This window comes from Bos mutus, chromosome 3 (assembly GCF_027580195.1).
Source record: "Bos mutus isolate GX-2022 chromosome 3, NWIPB_WYAK_1.1, whole genome shotgun sequence".
Lineage (NCBI taxonomy): Eukaryota > Metazoa > Chordata > Mammalia > Artiodactyla > Bovidae > Bos > Bos mutus.
This window is the reverse complement of record NC_091619.1, coordinates 46,996,731-47,017,662: the sequence shown is the minus strand read 5'-3', so window position 1 is coordinate 47,017,662 and position 20,932 is coordinate 46,996,731. Positions and strand designations below refer to the sequence as shown.

The following is a 20,932-nucleotide window of genomic DNA, read 5'->3' as shown; positions in this document are numbered from 1 at the left end:
CCACTGTAAGAGCTGGGGCAGCAGGCCGAGCCCAGCTCTCACGGCACCAGTGAGATACCCTGTCTGCGTCCCCTCTGCAGCCAGTGGATGGGCTGTGACTTGACCCGATGTTTCTGCCTAGGTCCAACCAGGATCTAGTGGTGCAGAGAGGCAAGGCCAAGGAGAATCTGTTCTGGTGGCAGAGGAACCACTGGCAGAATCTGGCATCCAGGACCGGGGGCCAGCTACACCGTTCACTGTCCAGCGGTGGTGGTGGCACTGCCCCTCCAAAGCAGCCCTGAGGTTCTAGCTGCTCGGCTCCCCGGCTTGTCCCTCCATGCTTACTAATCCTCCTTCATTAGCTTTCCCAGTAACTCTCAGCGCTCTCAACAGTCTTTCACTGAATTCTTTTTCTGTTTCAGCCAGCCAGAGAGGATTTTTATGGTTCGTTAACAAAGAACCTGATCGGTCTGGAAAAAGACAAAGGTTTTGAGAGCAGCAAACTCAGAGTGAGAGAAGGAACAGTTCACGTCAGAACAGTCGCAGGATTTCCGCGGGCAGGGCTCCGAGCGCTGGCCCGCGTGCACAGGAAGAGGCAGAGTGAGACATGGGTGAGGATGCAGAGGTGGAAAAGGTCAGGGTGAGTGCTCTGGCATAGGGAAAGGACACTCTCAAGTCCTCATCTCAGGAGCAGAGGAGGGCAGGAGCAGTGGAATAAAAGCCTCAGAAAACTGGAGAGAGAAGCATCTGAGAGTAATCAAGAGGGTAAGGGAGAAAATGCAGTCAGAGGGCAGGTGGTCTGTAACACGTAGAGGATATCTTCAGAGGACCGGAAGGCCGGGGGCGGGAGTACAGCCTGAGCAAAGGCAGTGCCGAGTGTTGGTGCTCACTGGAGGTGGACAGCCAAGAGGAACTGGACGCAGAGCAGATGGGATGACGTGTCTGCTTGGCTCACACTGTGGTACACTGCATTTCTTCTTTTTTATGTATATTTAATCATCTGAGTAGTAACAGTTCAATAGGAACATCTAAACATCAAGACCCACATGAAATAACCAAAGAAAGCCACATGCAAAAACCCAAAAGAATCACTATTCATGAACTTCAAGGCCTCTTACAATTCTATTGCTAACACACAGCATTTTCAGAGTTGTCATCATTGTGTACATGGCATTTTGAGGTCTATTTTTCCGAATATATCACTTCTTCCATTCGATGTTTGTACACGGGCATCAGCTGCTTCCCTGCTTGAACATGTCACAGTCCACTCAGGCCCTGCCCTACTCCTCTTTACCCAGGCATCGCTTTCATCTTTTAAATCATTTCCAAAAAGGTTAAGTTATAAATCATTTTTATCTAGGCTAATGGCTTATGGTATAAAGACAATGAATTTGTTAGTTCCTCAAATATCAGTTACTTCCATTTTGTTTGATAACAGCTCAAGAAAACTGTTCCCAGTGTAAATTAGGTTCCTGGACCCAATTCCAATGTGTGTGTGTGTATGTATAGGCTTCCCCACAACAAACAATGCTATGGACACCAACGGGTTGTCCTACTGTTTAACTTAATTCTAACACTATCTACTCTGATATAGAATCACATTCCACAGGTTAATGGCTCAGTCCCCAAGACCACCCTCCCCTTCAGATGCCTGTCACAAACTCAGATTGTTACTCACATTACTGACCAACTGGCTATAAATCAGAGGTTCCCATGACCCACTCCTTGAGGTCGAGTCACATGCTAGAATGGTTCCAGAAATCAGAAAAACCAGTTTACTCACTAGTTTATTGATTTATTATGAAGGATATTAAAGGTCACAAACCAATAGCCAGAAAAAGAGACACACAGGGTAAGGTATGGGGCAAAGGTGTGGACTTTCCATGCCATTCTCCCTAAGTCTGTACGTGTTAACCAACCTGGAAACTCTCCCAACTCTGATCTCTTGAGTTTTTACGCTGGCTTCATTACATAGTCACAATTGATTAAACTACTGGCCATTGGTGACTGATCCATCCTCCATCCTCTCTCCCCTGCCAGAGGTAGAGGCTGGGGGTAGGGTGGGAGTGGGATTGAAGTTCTGACCCTTTAATCACACAGCTGGCTCCACTGGCAAGCAGCCCCCATTCTTGAGTGCCTTCCAAAAGTCATCTCATTAACTTAACAAGGCACCTTTATCACTGTCATCACTTAGGAAATTCCAAGGGTTTTAGGAGCTGTGAGTCAGGAACAGTGGACGAAGACCAAATATATACCAAAAATATTTTGGTGATCTGAAAATCACATAATCATATAATGTAAATGTTGGTCCTGTAGTATCTTGCTCAACTGATAAGTTCCTAATACTGACACCCCAATGTTGATTACTCCCAGTCAACCAGAGTATTCTTGCTCATGCTGCATTCACATAATCCATCAAGAAGCCTCAAGGTGCTTATGGACCAAGGCTTTGCAATCACACAGGTTTGAGCTGTCTGCTTAGTAGCCATGTGAATAGGGACAGACTGCTTATTCATTCTATATCTCAGTTCCTTCACTCACAGATTCATTTGTTCAAGAAATAGTTATTGAGTAAGGATAATATGCCAGGTACTGTTCTGGGTATTACGGATATTGTTGTTTACTAGTAAACAAAAGCCCCTTCTCTCATAAAGTTTACATTCCAGTGGGAAGACAGAAAACACGAGGTACACATTTATATAATATAAAGCAGAAGGGGACAGAGACACATGGAGGTCAAAGGAGACCTGAGAGGAGGTGACTTGGGGGCTAGTAAGTAATGAAGTGGCACAGTATTTTAGGTAAACCAACTAGAGCAAGATGGAGGAGAGAGGATGTAGACTTCGTGGACGGACCATAAATCGGGGCCAATAAAAACAGTTTGGGAGGTTGGGGAGGGTTGTGGGCTTGAGACTGATTATAATTTAACAGAGATGACAGGTCCAGGTGACTCTTTCAGGGGCTTCCACCTCTTGTGGTGAATAAAGTAAATGGAGACATATATAGGGCATGATGAGACTGTCCTGAGGGTCCTTGCTAATGTATTCTCCTTCTTGGGAGTTAGAGATGGTAAGGTAGAGAATGTTGGGGTGCATTAGCAGCACATTGTCCCAATCACTGGACCGCCAGGGAAGTCCCCAGGTTAAGCTGTTTTGTCCTTGTGTGGGAAACCAGACTTCCCAACATTCCGCAACCATCCTGATTTGTTGGGTTTGGGTTGAGATACAGAGGTGGAAGTTAAGCATGTGAGAGATGCACAGACAGTAGACACCAGTGGCCCCTCACAACTCCGGGATGTTCACCAGCAGTTTCAATGCATGTCGGTAAGACCTTACCGACCCAAGGCTCCACATAATTTGGCCACTCCATAAATGTTTATGGCTCCTGTGACTGTAAGTACAGAGTAGGCAAAAGAGCTCAAGGGGGACTTCCCTGGTGGTGTAGAGGTTAAGACTCTAAGCTTACACTGCAGAGGGCACAAGTTCCATCCCTGATCGGGGGAACTAAGATCCCGCATGCTGTGCAGCATGGCCAAAAAAGAGTCCAGAGGTTGTCAGTGCCCACACTGGAGAGGCATTTCATTGCCTTGCCCTGATGTATTTATAAAAATAAATACAAAGGGGCTTCCCTGGTGGTCCAGTGGTTAAGAATCTGTCTGCTAGTGCAGGGGACACGGGTTCAATCCCTGGTCTGTGAAGGTCCCCCATGCCTTCATTGTGGCATGTGGTAACTAAGCCACAACTACTGAGCCCACCGGCTTCAATGACTAAAGCCCAGCACTTAAGAGTTGAAACATGTAAAATATCATGTAAGAAACGAGTTGCCAGTCCAGGTTCGATGCACGATACTGGATGCTTGGGGCTAGTGCACTGGGACGACCCAGAGGGATGGTATGGGGAGGGAGGAGGGAGGAGGGTTCAGGATGGGGAACACATGTATACCTGTGGCGGATTCATTTTGATATTTGGCAAAACTAATACAATTATGTAAAGTTTAAAAATAAAATTAAATTAAAAAAAAAAAAAAATAAAAAAACAAAAACCTAAAAGAAAAAAAAAAAGAGTGCAGGCTCCACAACGAGAGAGTAGCCCCTGCTCGCCACAACTAGGGCAAGCCTGCACGCTGCAGCAAAGACCCAGCACAGACAAAAACAAATAATTCTTTTAAATAAATAAATACATAGATAAAATCAGTACTTATTATTATTTTTTTTAATCTGAATGGTTAAGCTGTGCCTTCTTTGCATCATCATTAAAGATCACTGTCAGGCTAGCCAAACATTGTTTTCCAAAGCTTCCTGGCTGATTCTACTTTCAGTTGAGGAAACTGAATCTTTTAGTTTTCCTGTTCTCTGGGCCAAATGGTCAAGGTGACGATTTCCTGACTTCTTGGTCTTTTTTTGTTTTCATTGTATTTTCAACACTCTGAAATGTTTACATGGAGGCCTTTAAGTCCTAGTAATCCAGTAGTTTTTCCTCTTGTTTTCCTCACACCATATACTCAGAAGCACCGATTGCTAGTGCTGGGTGCAGTCTCGGGAGTCACTTAGGTTCAGTCCTTGCCCTCTAGCTTGAGAAGGGAAGGGAAAGATCTCGATACTCACAGGGATGCTACTACTTGCCAGGTGCAGAGCCTAAGTGTGGCATTCTGCATAATTATCCCACTTTAACCTGGCTGAAATGCAGAGCAATTAAGTGACCTATGAAAGATCAGACAGCTGAGACTCAAACCAGCTTTAGAAGACAAGCCTGGGACTCTCTTGTCCCTCATCAGGTCCAGCATTAGTTGGAAGTGGGCTGAAAGCAAGGCAGACACCAGGGCACAAACAACACAGGGAGCTGGATTGAGGCAAAATTCTGCCAATAGATGTTCATATTTTATAGCTTTAATTGAGAAATTAGTGACAGACTATAACATACCATTGGGCTACGATGGATTGCAAAAGCTTTTCAGCAGATAAAATTGGGGGGTAGTGGTGGAAATGGTTAACATTTTCAAAAGAAAAGGGAGTATCCTTTTTAAACAGGAAGGACTGGCTTGAATTCAAAGCAATTATATAATTCCTGACTTCTGTCAAGGCCCTCTCTCAGGCAGATAAGTGATATTTTATTCATGATCCTTCCCTAATTTCTTTTACATGAACCTATGTATAAAATTTCTGTCTTGCTGAACTGAAAACTACTCAGCAGTTTTCCTTGGATAATTTCCTTTATGTACAGATTGTATGTACAGTAATAAAAGGTTTACAAGTTTTTTTTTTATAGAGGATTATCTAATTCCTTAATTCCAAGCTGAAAGGATAGATAGAAACACTTGTTTGCGAGTTTCTGGTTGTGTGTATGAGAGAGAGACAGACATAATACTCAAAGACAATGAAACAGAGGCGAGAAGACAGAATTCAACAAAGTGAGACGCATTAGGAAGCTGTACCTTATTGCAGCTTAAAGAACATGGTATTCTAGAGCTGAGCTTGGATTCCACACCTAGAATCAGAGGTTCAGAGTTCTCCAGAGAATATGTGCTTCATTCCGTGCAGTCAGAGATTCAAAAGGCATTTCTCTTTGTCCACCACGCATCTATCTAGATCCTAGCATTGGTGCCCCTGACTCCATTGGTAACTTGCAGGAGCAGAATGACACTGCTTATCAAAATCAGTATCTTTTGGAGGTTTTTCTTGCCTTCAAGCTTAGCTGAATTTTGCTAAACTTGTTTAGGAATGTTCAGCTGTACTAACAACTCTCTCTTATTATAGACTGAGAAGACAGGAGTATTGGTAGAAACTGAGAGAAGCACTGGGTTTGCCCCAGTTCTGTTCAGAGAGGGACCCTTTAAACCAGCAAGGAGAGAAGCGACTCCATGTTAGTATTTCACAGCCCTCCGCATCACATTCTCCCAGGGGTACTTGTTAAAAATGCAGATTTTTAGGGGAGGGAGAGGGATGGACTGGGAATGTGGGGTTAGTAGATGCAAACTATTACATTTAGAATGGATAAACACAAGGTCCTACTGTAGGGTGTAGGGAACTATTGGGTTGACCAAAAAGTTCATTTAGGTTTGGTATTTATTTAGGTTTGGTATCTTACAGAAAACCCAAATGAACTTCTCAGCCAGATCTCCTGGAATAAACCATAATGGAGAAGACTATTTAAAAAAAGAATGTATATGTGTGTGAAACTGAGTGACTTTCTACTGCAGAGATAGATACAATATTGTAAATCAACTACATTTCAATTAAAGTGAAAGTGAAAGTTAGTTGCACAGTTGTGTCTGACTCTGGGATCCCACGGACAGTGTAGCCTGCCTGGCTCCTCTGTCCATGGGATTCTCCAGGCAAAATACTGGAGTGGGCTGCCATTTCCTTCTCCAGGGAATCTTCCTGACCCAGGGACTGAATCTGGATCTCCTGCATTGCAGGCAGATTCTTTACCAACTGAGCCACTATGGAAGCCTGATATATTTGAATTAAAATGAATAAAAAATTCATATTCTTTCCAAATCAGAATCTCTGGGTCTGGGGCCCAGGAATACGTATTTTAAACATGCTCCCAGGTGTTTCTGGTACAGATTAGTGCTTGGAAACCTCTGCTCTGCACTACAGGAAGGGGGCTGGCAATCTACATAAGCGTTGCCTCATCTGTCTTCCTGCGAAGGGGTCTGAGTGTGCTAAAGGAGAAGACAGCGTGGAGGGGTGGCGGGGGGAGGAAACGCGGGGACTGGTGAGCCATCAAAGGCCACTCTCTCTCTCTCATCCTGCTCAGAAACCACTCTGGGGACAAGGAGCTCAGTTGAACTCATCTGGAAGAGCTTTTCAGTGAGCCTGAGGCTCCTAATAGCAGTGAGAACTGCCAGAAATTGAGGAGCTCTGCCAGGACGCCCCTCTTTCCCTCCACTGGCTAGGCTTAGAGATCAGCTCCTTACACAGGGAGCACCCCTGGTTGGATCCTATCTTAGAGACCAGAAGTTAACAAGTTAACTCTTTAATTATCTAACTCTTTAAAAATGGTAAGTGGACAACACTGTGAGGATAAGGACAGGCTAAAGAGAAGGAAGGCACCTGAGGGCGGGCGGAAAGGGACACTGATGAGGAAGAAGGCAAGGCGACATAAGCTCTGCCACTCTGTCTCCTTTGCTGCCAAGAGGCCCCATCCCAACAAGCAGTGTCTCTGCAGACGTGGGGAAGGTTGCTCATGCTTCTTGGCATCACAGCCGGGTCTTTTGGGGGTGGGGGGTGGGCTGGACAAGCAAAGCCTCAGTGGTGGGGCTCAGTCTGTCAGTAGCACTTGGGGCGGGGGGGCGGTCCTTTGCCACAGTCATCTTAAGGGCAGGGCAACAGGTTTTGATTCAGTAGATAATCTCTGAAACATCTTGGTTGACCAAAAGTCAAATTTTGTTAAGAAGAAATTCTTAGCTACTATGGAGAGAAGACCAAACCTTCAGGTTTTCTCATTCACATGTGCTCTCTCCTCAGTTTTTGAAACAAGTTTCTGTCTTATGGTCAACAAGATGGGGTATCTGAGGCATTGACAGTCCAGGGAAAGGGCAGTGATGAGAGCGTGGACCCTGAAGCCAGACCACCTGAGAGTGAATCCTGGCTCTACCGCTTTCTACCCTGTGACGCTGGGCTAGTTATCTCAGCTCTCTGAGCCTCAGTTTCCTCATTTGTAAAAATGGGGACTGAAGTCGGGCTTTCCACATAGTGTTACAGCGATGACTAAGTGAGGCAGAGTCTGCCAAGCACTGAGAACTCAGCAAGTTCCTTCTGTATATTTGCTGCCATTATATATTTTTTTAATCTCTCTGCCTAAGGCTGCTTCACAACAGTGACCAAAAGAGGGGTCTCAGAACTGGAGTGGGGACAGAATCCTTGTGTCATCTGTAGCTGATGCTCTTTCAAGATCAACAGTGGCTCTTTTGACCGAATTGCAGTCTTCCCCCTCCTGCAAACCCTGCCCAGGGCACCGTTGGGCCATGGTCCAGGCATCTTCTGTTGGGGCAGTAGGTTCTCGCAGCCTCTTTTAAGAGCCTTTTAACGGAAAAGGTGGTGGGCCCTATTTTGTTCAGTTTAGCTAATAGGACAAATAACGTACACTGGACAACTTACTGGTAGGGTTTCCCAGGGCAAGATTGCAAATAAAATTCGGGTACAGGGATAGTCTATTCTAGGGTATAAAATGGAATTATCTTCACCAGGATTAAATCATACTTCCTGCCTGTGGCAGAGCGTTTCCAGGGAGAGTACGCGCCATGCAGCTCTTAACGCTGCTGGTTCATTGTTGCTCAGACTCCCCACCCCCACAGGCTGTCTCACCCCATTCAGCCTCCCCCAGCCCGGCCCACCACGGTTTCAGTCTTTGAAAGAGAGCTGGGTGTGGAAACAAAAGCAGGCTCCCTTTGGTCCGGGAAATGTTGGCAATGAGAATGCTGGAGGGGAACTGAAGTCAGGCACTCACACATGTGATAGATGCTAACTTCAAATTTGATGTTAATTATAATCAAGCATGTTTAAAGTCCATGCTGTAATTCTAATTAACTATCACCAGCCTGTCACAATGGATGGTCTCATCCGTATGACTCCATTAGGATATTTACTCATGAATTCAATAGTTTCGTCCTGAGCAGAAGGGTAGCAGAGTACAGTGACTAGAGCATAGATGCTGCAGCCTCAAGCTATCCGGGTTTGGATCCTGTTTCTGCCACTTAGTGTCCCTCATACTTTGGGCAAACCAATTTTTCCTCCCCTTATGCCTCAGTTTTCTTATCTGCAAAATGGGGATAAAAATAGGATATGGTTATTGTAATGATTGAATGAGTTAACACATGTAAAGTCTATGAAAGTTAATAAACGGAAACCTCAGTTAAAATTGAGGTGGGAGGCCAGAAGGTTCTCACGCCCTATGAAGACAGAGCAACAGGGAGAAGACAGACTCCTCTTCTTGCCTGGCAAGAGCTCACAACCAGCCAATGAAAAGCCACTATTCTTCGAACTCTCAATTCCTCCAACAGACTCTTTGTTCACTATCACCCTCCCAGCTTCCTCTCCCCCTCTTTAAGAGAGGTTCCCTCTTCTTGTGGCCTGGCAGCAGGGATTTGCACATGGCTCACCCATGGTTACTTCAGTTCAGTTAAGTCGCTCAGTCATGTCTGACTCTTTGTGACCCCATGGACTGCAGCATGCCAGGCTTCCCTGTCCACCACCAACTCCCGGAGCCTGCTCAAACTCATGTCCATCAAGTCAGTGATACCATCCAACCATCTTATCCTCTATCATCCCCTTCTCCTCCTGTCTTCAATCTTGCCCAGCATTAGGGTCTTTTCCAATGAGTCAGTTCTTCACATCAGGTGGCCAAAGTATTAGAGCTTCAGTTTTAGCATGAGTCCTTCCAATGAATATTCAGGATTGATTTCCTTTAGGATGGACTGGTTTGATCTCCTTGCAGTCCAAGGGACTCTCAAGAGTCTTCTCTAACACCACAGTTTCGAAGCATCAATTCTTTGGCGCTCAGCTCTCTTTATGATTCAACTCCCACATCCATATGTGACCACTAGAAAAACCACAGCTTTGACTAGACAGACCTTTGTTAGCAAAGTAATGTCTCTGCTTTTTAATATGCTATCAAGGTTGGTCATAGCTTTTCTTCCAAGGAGCAAGCATCTTTTAAAACTATGGTCGCAAAAAAACCACAAAAAAACAAAAAACTACGGTCGCAGATCCTCAAATGGCAATTCTTTGCTGATCCCAAGTAAACACACTTTTGGAGAAGTACCTGGCAGTCTATTTGTTTACAGTCAACAAGTATTGTTTTTATTTTGTTTTTTAACTTATTTTTTAATTGGAGGATAATTGCTTTCAATGTTGTGTTGGTTTCTGCTGTACAATGACATGAATCAGTTATAACTATACATATATATATCCCCTCCCTCTTGAGCCTCCCTCCCACCCCTCCCCCATCCCTCCCCTCTAGGTCATCACAGAGTACCAGGCTGGGCTCCCTGTGCTATACAGCAGCTTCCCACTAGCTATCTATTCTATACATGTTAGTGTATATATATCAATGATACTTTCTCAATTTATTCTTCCCTGTCAACAAATATAATGATGCTTGGCGTTTTTCTTGGCACTTGGGTTTGGGAAGACAAGTAAGCCATTGGGGAGCCTACAATCTAGACACATGGCACTGTATTCAGCCCTTATCAACAAGCACTTTGCACAAAACAGGTGCCCAAAAAAAGTCTTAGGGGAGCTGGCAGAAATACTGATTCACTGCTGGGTCTCTAGTTTTCCTCAGTTTAATATATCAAAATACTTCAGAAAAAATAATGGCTTTATACACTGACTCTACAAATATGAACAAAACCCTTTAATAGTATGTCATTAGTTAAAAACTCCTTGCTCCAATATTGGGTCTTTAAAAACTATGAAATGGAAGGAAAACCTTTCATCTTGAAACAGAGAAAATAGTTTTCCATTGTTTTGTGTAACCAGTTAGAAAACTAAAATGTATGTTCACCACAGATATGCCTAATACTGCTCTGTTGTGATGGGAACAGAGTGCTCTGTTCAATTAGTACCCTACTCCAGTACTCTTGCCTGGAAAATTCCATGGACGGAGGAGCCTGGTGGGCTGCAGTCCATGGGGTTGCTAAGGGTCAGACATGACTGAGCGACTTCACTTTCACTTTTCACTTTCATGCACTGGAGAAGGAAATGGCAACCCACTCCAGTGTTCTTGCCTGGAGAATCCCAGACGGGGGAGCCTGGTGGGCTGCTGTCTATGGGGTCGCACAGAGTCGGACACGACTGAAGTGATTTAGCAGTAGCATGGACATAAAGAGGCTTCTCAGGAGGCGCTAGTGGTAAAGAACCGGACTGCCAATGCAGAGACACAGGAGTCTCGGGTTCAATCCTTGGGTCAGGAAGATCCCCTGGAGGAGGGCATGGCAACCCACTCCAGTATATACACTTTCCTGAAGAATCCCATAGAGGAGCCTGGCGGGCTACAGTCCACAGGGTCACACAGAGTTGGACACAAATGAAGCAACTTAGCATGCACACACACAGGGATATAAAAAGGGACTGTTCCAAAGCCATCGAGTCATTCCTCTTTCCTTCCCCTTCCACCTTGCAAAAGTATTCACTGATCTTTTCTTGTTTACTGTTTTTAGATCCGTTTCAAAACTGAAAAGTTCTGTAACATCCTATAAAAACTGACTAAAAGGAGAGAGCCTGTCCCAAGGACTGAATTCCCTCCATCCCAGTCAATAAAAGAATGCAATTAAAAAAGCCCAAAGAAGAAAACTGTTCACAAAACAAAAAAATATCTAGCTTAGTATCCACCTAAGAACTTTTGTTAAATCTGTTTTTTTGAGGGAAAAACTGAAATAAGGCTTTATGTGTCTATTATGAGAATGGCTGACATAATTATGCGAGAGGCAGGACAATCTACAACTCCACAGCATTCTTGATAGTGCCCCGCCCCCCCCGCACCAAAGCCCCCGACTGACTTAAATTCTCTGGCTTTCTTTTTCTTCCTCTCTCTTTCCCATCAGTGGAAGGCATATCTCGGTGTCACGCCATACCCTGCTGCCTTATCTTGCCAGAGGGCTCCCTCTGGGGAAACTGGTCCAGCCCCTCTTGCTGGCCAAGTTCATCTGTCCTTTGGCTTGGTCTCTCTCAGGCTGAGTTTCCCATGTTAACTCTCTAATCCTGCTTGGGAAGGGCAGCACTGCCATTTGAATTCTTATAATTCTAACTTTATTTTATAGTTTCTTTAGTATTTATTTCTTTGGCGGTGCCAGGTCTTAGTTGCCACCTTCGTTGTACTGAGGTCTGAGTCGTGGCACGTGGGATCTAGCTTCCGGACCAGGAATCAAACCTGCCCTTCCTCCACTGGAACCTTGGAGTCTTAGCCGCTGGACCACCAGGGAAATTCCTGTTTTCACTTCAGAAAAGAGCCCTCTTACCAGATACATTTTACTCCTCGGCCCTCCGCCCTGGCATCCTGACCCTGCCAATTCTACTCCTGAAGGCCCTTAAATCTGGGTGCTGCTACTTGGCGTAAATCGATTTCCTCTCACCTGGTTCACCTCCTCCCTGTTCTCCCAGGCCTGCCTTCTCCCCTGTTTCATTCCCATAGTGCTGCTACGTGGCATTCACCTACAGTACAAACCTGACCGTCTCAGCTTTTGTCATCAGTAGCTTCCTGCTGCCCTCAAAAAAAGTCCAAGTACCCTGAATTAAAAGTTATTCCCTAAAACTATCTTTACTGTTTTCCTTCATCACTGTGGTTTCCAGGCTCAGCTGAATTCTTTTCTACAGTAATAAAGAACCTCATGAATATTATTTAAGTTAATATAACAATAAGTGTGAGGAATCAAAACAAACATTTCCCATGTAATATAAGATATCTGCTTGTAGCCGTAAATTGTACTTTGGTGACCCTTCAAGAACAACCAGTTTTTGTAGTTCTAAAGTAGATTTAATTGTCTCTAATGCTTCCTTTTTCCAGATTAATGAGTTGTGTAACACGTACACCAGGATTAGAAATGATTTGTGCTTACTGTGCTTTAGGACCAGTATTCCTGCTTTTTATTTCCACTTTTTTTGTTTTTTAAACAGTAGTGAGGAGGGGAAAAATGACCAAACGGGCTCAAAAAGAGAAGATAAAGAGGACAACAAAGATATATCAAGCCACTGAGTGACTAATTCTACTTTCAGCTGGTCCTGATCAAAGGGTGACAGCTAACAGGTATTCATATTCTTCATAAACAGCATCTCATTTCACCTTAGTCCCCACAGCCACAGTAAGAGATGGATATGATGATTCATATTTTATAGGTGACGAAACAGACTGGCAATATTTATTTTGCCTGTTATGGTAATCACTGGTTAGGTACAGAGCTTAGAGTTAAGGGCGCGCTCTCAACCCTCCTGTTTCCCCGGAGGGAAGGGAGTTTCCAGGTCCCAGGAGGGAGGGGTGAAATCTCCTCTCAGGCTCCCCACTAGGTCCTTCCCCGTGGGAGGAGTGGCCTGCCTATGGGTGAGGTCAGGAGATGAGGATGCACCATGCCCCTGGATTTCTTCACTCTCTTCTCAGCCTGTCTGTCTTCAGCATCTATCCTCTATACCTGGCTTGTGTGCTGAGTAGAGAAGAGAGGCGGGTCTAATGCCTAATTCAGCAGAGAAGTAAACCCATGGTGGCTGCATATGTTAGCCACATCCTCTAATCTGGCTTCCAACAGTTGATAAAGCTGATATTTTGATTTCTACTGTCTTATTTCCCAATTGGCTGGGAACATAAGAGAAGAAGACAGAAGGTAATTAATTGGTTGCCTAGAAGGCATATCGGAGAAGGCGATGGTACCCCACTCCAGTACTCTTGCCTGGAAAATCCCATTGACGGAGGAGCCTGGTAGGCTGCAGTCCATGGGGTTGCAAAGAGTCAGACACGACTGAGCGACTTCACTTTCACTTTTCACTTTCATGCACTGGAGAAGGAAATGGCAACCCACTCCAGTGTTCTTGCCTGGAGAATCCCAGGGACGGGGGAGCCTGGTGGGCTGCCATCTATGGGGTCGCACAGAGTCAGACACAAATGAAGTGACTTAGCAGCAGAAGGCACATAATAGGCACTTGATAAACATTTGTCAAATGAATGAATTTGTCCAAGGCCACAAAGCTAATAAACCGCAGAGTAGAGACTTGAATCCATGTCTGTCAGAAAAGCCCATAGTTTTCTAAAATTTCCCCTTCAGTGCTTCTTGTAGAGTGTTCTGTTTCTAGGCTTCAGCTCATGCTTTAGCATGGCTGCCAGGAAACTGGAAACAAAGGCTAGTGTAGGCATTAACGGCCTTAAAAACAAATCTGCCTAAGAATTTGGCTGACAATCTGTCTATAATGTGACCATGGACAAGTTCAGTCTGTCTGCCTGCTGTACCATGGGCTATTACAGACTGAGCCCACGGGTACATGAAGAGGGACCCCAAGGATGAGAACAGCAGAGGAGGCAGCACCAGCAGTGCCTGTAACAGACTGGGCAGGAGAGAGGAGGGCAGCCAGGCAGGAAGCAGGATGTGCACAAAAGGGGTGGGACAAGGGCCTGGGGACCGAGACAAGGAAGGCCCCAGGGACTTAGCAGGGGATGGCGGGTGGGGGATGGGGAGAGAGCAGGGGAAGGAAAAGTGAACAGAAAAATCCCAGAAAAAGAACAAAAGGCCGCAGAGACGGGAAATAAAAACATGTTCAAACAAAGAGTATAAAGCGGAGACAGATAAAAGAACAGGAGTAAATCACTTGCTATGAAAATAGCCACAAACTGATTTTCCATTTCATGTCAAGATGATGAGAAGTGAGGTCTGTCCTGTGTGCCAGCAGCCTTCAGGAACTAAGAAATAAAACACCCAGGTTGAAAATAGTTTGGGGAGCCAGAGGATGACAAGATTCCTCCTGCAGGCAGAAGTGAAATGAAAGGAATGCCAGCATCTTCTCCCCCTTCTCCCCACCAATCCCCACTCCGGTCACAAAGGAGGGGGAGCTGCTTGGCTGGCAACCACGGATGAGCTCAGCGGGGACCCTGTTCTGACTGAGCTAATAGAGTTAGTTTTTAAGAGAATCTGGTGGAACTCAGGATTGTGTGTTCACAAACACCATATTAAAAAAACAGGGTCATCGCTGCCTTTCACGCAGTTTTTTTCAGTCTGTTTAAAGGCCGGGTTTCGTCTTTTTTTCCCCTCACTAGAATAGCACACAAAGACTTCTCTGACACACTGCATCCACGGCAGATGAAAGTGCTTAAGTGTGAGTGAAAGCAACAATGTTCAGAGTGACATTTACTAGCTGCAAACAGTGAAATCAGAGCGCTCCAGTTCATGGAGATTAAATGTCAGGCTTTAAACATTTAGCAGAGTATTAGCTATGGAAGTTTTTAAAATTTAGGATTTGGTCTTACACTGCAAGCAGCACTTAAAGGGTTTTTAAAGCAAATAGTTGAGTCATAAGCTGAATAAGAATATACATTTTGTACTGAAGGTGGGACAAGTGCAGGACAGTCATGGGGTTTGGCTCAATGATGCTAGAGGTGGTCGCCGGTCTTCATTCAGATAAGAAAAAAGTGACATTCCCCACATTTCACGTTATGGAAACTACAAGTCAAAATCCAAAACACAGGAGTTTCTAGGCACATAATTTTCCACAGTGGGCATAGACTTTACAAGCCCAAGGGTTTTTACATTACTGTTTCAGGATGAATGCTTTTTAATACACCTAAAAAAAGTCAGAGCTGAAAACAGATTGCTTTTTTCTTTCAAGAATATTTTCCATGGATAAATTTATGCATGATAAAATTGTCTATACGTGCCAAATATAACATCCGTTTGAACATGACTAAATAATAAAATCTCCAAATCTGACAATATCAGCAGTCCGTGCTTCCTTCATTCAAAACAGCTGGTAAGTACCTCCTCTATTTTGCTTCTTATGAGGTGCTGGACAGATACAAAGCCAATGAAAATGGTTAACATTTCAAGCTTTGCTCTAAACGCTTTGTAAGCAGTATATTATCCCCATTTTACAGATAAGAAAAACTGGGGCTTCCAGAGGTGAAGGGCTTTGTTCAAGACCACAGGACTGCTAAGTCATGCAGGATTCAAACTCTAGCCCTTGACTCTAAAGCCTGAGCAATTACCTTCTACTCAAGGAACTCTTACTCTGACAGGCACATGAACAAAGTTTAACACAAGAAATGATACAACAAAGATATCAACAGAGACACAGAGTGGGTAATTCTATCTGAGATCTGGGACCAGAGGAGGAGACATTTCAGCTGAGTCTCCATGTATGAGTAGGAATTTTTCAAGTTGAAAAAGTAACAGTTACTCTAGGCATAAGGAGCTACACTAAGATCATGGCATCTGGTCCCATCACTTCATGACAAATAGATGGGGAAACAATGGAAATGGTGACAGACTATTTTCTTGGGCTCCAAAATCACTGTGGATGGTGACTGCAGCCATGAAATTAAAAGACACTTGCTCCTTGGAAGAAAAGCTATGACAAACCTAGATAGCAGTATTAAAAATCAGAAATATTACTTTGCTGAAAAAAGTCTATATAGTCAAAGCTATGCTTTTTCCAGTAGTCATGTATGGATGTGAGAGCTGGACAATAAAAGAGGCTGAGTGCCGAAGAATTGATGCTTTCAAACTGTGGTGCTGGAGAAGACTCTTGATAGTTTCTTGGACTGTTAGAAGATCAAACCAGTCAATCCTAAAGAAAATTAGTCCTGAATATTCATTGGAAGGACCGATGCTGAAGCTGAAGCTCCAACACTCTAGTCATCTGATGAGAAGAGCTGACTCACTGGAAAAGATCCTGATGCTGGGAAACATTGAAGGCAGGAGGAGAAGGGGACGACAGAGGATGAGATGGTTGGATGGCATCATTGATGCCTCAATGGATGTGAGTTTGAGCAAGCTCTGGGAGATGGTGAAAGACAGGGAAGCCTGGCATGCTACAGTCCATGGGGTCGCAAAGAGTCGGACACGACTGAGAGACTGAACAACAATGGGGCTGCACTACTCCAAAATGGAAGGCTTGGCATGCCAATGGAATGCTTAGAGTTCCTGAGCATTTGAAGGATGGTGATCGTGGAGGCCAGAAAACAAGGGTATTATAATAGAAGAAGATATAAGGGAGGTTGGAGCAGGGGAAAGAGAGGGTCCCTGAGTTAGGACAGGCAGAAGTGATGGTCTATGACCCACCAGATGTGCACAGTGAGGGAGATGAATCTGCAGTGGCTAGCTTTTTGGATAACTGTAAAGACTGAGAATGAAGAAGGTTAGGAAAGATTGAGGAGCGAGGCTAGAGAAGAGGAAGATGATTTCTTGTTCAGTTTCAGAAAAGCTGAGCTACAGCTACCTGAGGGACATGTGGGCATCCTCTCTACTACATTCTCTACTTTAATAAACACTGAGAGCCTCTTGTACCAGGTACTGTGCATGCTAAGTCGCTTCAGTTGTGTCCAACTCCTTGAGACCCATGGACTGTAGCCCGCCAGGCTCCTCTGTCCATTGGATTCTCCAGGCAAGAATACAGGGAGTGGGTCGCGATGCCCTCCTCCTGGGGATCTTCATGACCCAGGGATCAAACCCATGTCTCATTATGTTTCCTGCATTGGCAGGCAGGTAGGTTCTTTACCACTAGGCCACCTGGGAAGCCCCACCAGGTACTAAGGAAGTTAAAAAAAGGACAAAACTGAGTCTTGCCTTAGAGTTCATGTACTGTACAGTCTGGCTCTCAATGGTGGTAATGATAAGGGAACGAATAGGGTTGTTTCTGCTTGTTACAGTGACCAAGGGGTGGTACTTGCATTTAGTGGACAGGTGACAATGATACAGATATTCTGCAATATTTGGGTTTCAGTCAACAAGCCCCTGTCCCCCATCCCATTGGTCATCTGGATGGGTGACAACCCATTTACAATCACCTGAAGGAGAAGGCAATGGCGACCCACTCCAGTACTCTTGCCTGGAAAATCCCATGGATGGAGGAGCCTGGTAGGCTGCAGTCCATGGGGTCGCGAAGAGTAGGACACGAATGACTGACTTCATTTTCACTTTTCACTTTCATGCAGTGGAGAAGGAAATGGCAACCCACTCCAGTGTTCTTGCCTGGAGGAGCCCAGGATGGGGCAGCCTGGTGGGCTGCCATCTATGGGGTCGCACAGAGTCGGACACGACTGAAGCGACTTAGCAGCAGCAGCAGCACAACTTAAAACCTAACTCTGTTTTACATACAAAAACAAAACTTTTTTACATATTTTATATATACACTGAAATCTTATAAGTAGAATTACCAAGGAAACTGAAGGAAGACTGCTATACATTGTGTTGTCTGGACCTTTGCCAGGACAACTCATTACTTAAGAAAACTACATCATGAGTTGAGGGAGATGAAAAAGTTTGGAAGATGGAAGGTGGTGATGGTTACATGACAAAGTGAATGTACTTAATGCCACAGAACTTAAATGCTTTAAATGCCACAGAACTTAAATGCTTTTAATGCCACAGAACTTTAAATGCTTAAAATGATGCATTTTATGTTACACATTTTAAAATAAACAAGTTATAAATTGAAAAGAATTAAAAAGGAAAGAAAAAGAATACTGTATCATGGGAAGCAAACACATTCCTAGTTTGTTTGTTTTTTTTTGAGTTACTGATGCAATGTGCCTACACCAGCCTGCAGCACAGCTGCCCTAAAAGTGCTGCTCCCACATTCCAAATCCATCTACTTTACTGTGTTTCCTGGTGTGGTCATTCCTGGAGATTGTGTGAAATATGTAACTTGAATACAATTTGTTTTTCCTTTTAATTGCCTTAATATGAGGGCTGGAGAATGGCATGGCAACCCACTCCAGTATTCTTGCCTGGAGCATCCCATGGATAGAGGAGCCTGGTGGGCTATACAGTCCATGGGGTCGCAAAGAGTTGGACATGACTGAGTGACTAAGTGCAATATGAGGGCATTATAGTATATTTTTGGAATTGTGTGCTGCACAGGTGGGTTATATTAATTATGAATTTCACATAGTTAAATGTGAAACTATATGCATTATATTTTATGTGTGTGTGTGTGTATATATATATATATATATATATAAAAATATTAAAGTGCTTCCCTTGTAGCTGAGTTGGTAAAGAATCTGCCTGTAATGCAGGAGACCCAGGTTCAATTCCTGGGTTGGGAAGATCCCCTGGAGAAGGAAATGGCAACCCACTCCAGTATTCTTGCCTGGAGAATCCCATAGACAGAGGAGCCTGGCAGGCTACAGTCCATGGGGTTGCAAGAGTCAGACACAACTCAGCGACTAAATCACCACTATATATATTATAACATATATTTGTTATAATATATAACATGTGTTTGTTACAATTTATATATATTATACTTGTTATAAAGAGAATACAATTAGGTTGAAAGAATACAATTAGGTCCGACTCTTTGCAACCCCATGGACTGTACAGTCCATGGAATTCTCCAGGCCAGAATACCAGAGTGGGTAGCCTTTCCCTTCTCTAGGGGATCTTCCCAACCCAGGGATCAAACCCGCACTGCGGGCGGATTCTTTACCAGCTGAGCCACAAGGGAAACCATTAAAAGAATATAATCAGGTTGAAAGTTGAGAATCACTAGTGAGAGACAGACAGGTATGAACAGAATTAAAGCACAAGCGAAAGCATGGCAGTACTTCAGAGAGGTAAGAGTACAAAGGGAGAACAAGGGGAAGAGATACTACTGGCCATGGTGGGCCTGGGAAGGCCCACGGTGTAGGTCTGATGTGAGCAGGCACTGACTGACAGCCTCTGTGAGAATAATTTCAGAGATGTGGGGCTTGGTATCTGTCTCCAGTGATATCCATTCCTTTTGACATGCCTTTGATTTTTATCAAGTTCTTTTTGATGATGTTCTTCCTGTATCTCCCCTAAATGCCCCTTGTTCTTGGAGGCTCCAGTAGGCAAAGCACGATGAATCCTTAGCCCATCCTTAGCGTCTCTTCCAGAAACTGAAAACTGTGGTCTCTGTAATACTTTCTGGTTAATCTTCTCTTCTTTCGGCTAAATCTCCGTACTTCCTCCAAGTGTTTCTCATATAACTTGGTTTCATATTCCCTTACCATCTGGGCCATTTTCCTCGGAACATGCTCCAATTTGTCAGTGGCCCTTTAGAAGTGTGGTGCCTAGAACTGAATGTGGTTTCCAGCACTGAAATATATAACTATATTTCCTAATATCCCCCCTAAAAGGGAAAAGTGTTGTTGCTCCACACAGTGAGATCAGGATGGGGGAGGGAACAGGGGAGATCTATCTTAATCCTCAATATATCACCAGTATTGAAAAAAATTTTCCTTTCTTTTGTTTAAACATGTTAAATCTCAGTTTTTAATAGTCACAAAGAGAGTGCAGATCTCAGAGCTATTTTTTTCTTTCTAGTTTGTTTTTGTCTTGAGGATTAAATGAAAATGTGGGTTTGGCTAATAAATACTAACATTTATTTTTATATGCCAATAGCATCTGTTTACCACCCTCCTGTAGTCATTTCTTGTCTGCCCATGTCCCAGGTCTATCGAAGATTGGCAAGTATGCTGCCCATTCTAGGGGCTTGGCCTGTAAGTTGGAATCAATATTTCTGTATTAAGCATGGATGTGGTGTGTGCAGAAAGCCCCATGTATTCCTGTATATCTAGTGAATGTCAGCTTGAGCCCTACCATGCATAATTCTATCCAGGCTTCTGATTTTTCATCCCATTTTGGTCTGAGAATGAAGCCCTGCAATAACTTGACTGGCTCTTACCATGCTGTCCCTTGGGACTGAAACAGCACCAGTTCATCTCCTCATTGTAGGTATAAGGACTCTTGAACCCCAGTACACCATCCACTGGTCTGAGTCTTTGGAAGCTATGCAGAACTCTGTAGAAGAACATCACTCTGATAGAAACACTAGCTTCCTATCCACCCTGAATGCAAAGACGTCAGTGGATTGATCAACAAATAGGGGACTGGTTAGCCTCAGAAATTTAAGCCCTTGATGTCACATCAACTGGCTGCCCATGTCTCAATATGCTTTTGCAGTGGAACAGACCAGCTCAAAGGTAAGCTAGGTGAGGGCTGGGTTATTTGCCTATTTTGTTAGTTGATGTACCCCCAAGCCCTCAGAACGCTGTTCATACTGCTTAACAAATATTTGCCGAATGAATTAATGAAATGACCTTATGTAGCAGACATCTCGGAGAAGGTAACGGCACCCCACTCCAGTACTCTTGCTTGGAAAATCCCATGGACGGAGGAGCCTGGTAGGCTGCAGTCCATGGGGTCGAGAAGAGTCGTACACGACTGCGTGACTTCACTTCCACTTTTCACTTTCTTGCCTGGAGAATCCCAGGGACGGGGGAGCCTGGTG

General features: G+C 44.3%; 1 protein-coding gene and 1 non-coding gene across 2 annotated transcripts in view; one reads left to right on the top strand and one right to left on the bottom strand.

The window, feature by feature from the left end:
* Positions 1-20,932, bottom strand: part of ALG14 (ALG14 UDP-N-acetylglucosaminyltransferase subunit) — a 99,245-nt gene that overhangs the window by 8,302 nt on the left and 70,011 nt on the right. The window lies entirely within an intron of this gene.
* On the top strand, positions 18,651-18,722 carry TRNAY-GUA (transfer RNA tyrosine (anticodon GUA)). The gene has a single exon. It is a non-coding gene; the product is annotated as a tRNA-Tyr (tRNA).